Genomic DNA, 1,210 nt, shown 5'->3' on the forward strand with positions numbered 1-1,210 from the left:
TCATGTTTCCTTTACACCCCTTTTACGGCTAAACTGTACTTCTAAGGTATAAACAATTATATATCATTAGAAAGGTATTTTGATGCTGTTGTGCAGGCAATTTTTAAAATTTCAAATTAGTTTAAAATAGAGCGAAAAAATCAATTCAAAAGTCACACCAATACCAAAGCCATACATGTACATGGTTGGGGCGGAAATGCCTCCTAAATGTATGCTTTAATATTGATAGTGAATTAAAGAAACGTGCTAAGCAGCAGTTTAGGAATAAGATGTATGTATGTATGTACATGAATAGATTAGCCTCAAACAAGGATGAGATAATTTTGAGTATGGAGAAGACGAAAGGGATAAATACAGAAATTAAAATAAAAGTAAAGAAACCTAAATATAAAGACAAAGAGGAAGGAACATTTAAATACCTAACCTAATAACAATGGTGGGGGTGAATACGTGAATGAAGAAAAGAATGGACATATTTAGATCAGGATAAAGGAAAGGATAAAGATGAAGAAGAAGATGAAGACCAAGACGAGGAAGAAGATGAAGATGAATATGAAGATAAGGATAAAGATAACTTATCTTAACTTAACCCCTTAACTTAACTTAATTCACCTCAACTCATCTCACCTCCGCTTAAAAACTTACTCCACCTGAGTTCGCTACACATTAATTCACCACACCTTAACTCCCCACACCTAAATCCACCACTACTTCACTCCCCACACGTAAATTCACCACACCTTAATTCACCACACCTAAATCCACCACGCTTTAATTCACAACACCTTAACTCACCACACCCCAACTTTCCCACCGCACCTTAACTCACCACACCTTAATTCACCATACCTCAACTTTCTCACCACACCTTAACTCACCACACCTCAACTCACCACAACTAAATTCACCACACCTCTTAAGACCACCACACCTGAATTCATAGCACCGTAACTCCCACACCCAATTCCACCACACTGCAACTCATCACACCCAATTTCAACACATGACATGATATCACTAAAGAAACAATGTAAAGAAAAAGAGGAAGGAAAATTTAACTACCTAACTAAATAACAATGGTGGGGGTAAATACGTAAATGGAGAAAAGAATGAAGATATAGATCAGGATAAAGGAAAAGATAAATATGAAGACGAAGGTGAATATGAAGATGAAGATGAAGATGAAGATGAAGATGAAGATGAAGATGAA

This window comes from Rhagoletis pomonella, unplaced genomic scaffold (assembly GCF_013731165.1).
Source record: "Rhagoletis pomonella isolate Grant_MI unplaced genomic scaffold, Rhpom_1.0 Rhpom_scaffold_00006, whole genome shotgun sequence".
In the NCBI taxonomy this organism is placed as follows: domain Eukaryota; kingdom Metazoa; phylum Arthropoda; class Insecta; order Diptera; family Tephritidae; genus Rhagoletis; species Rhagoletis pomonella.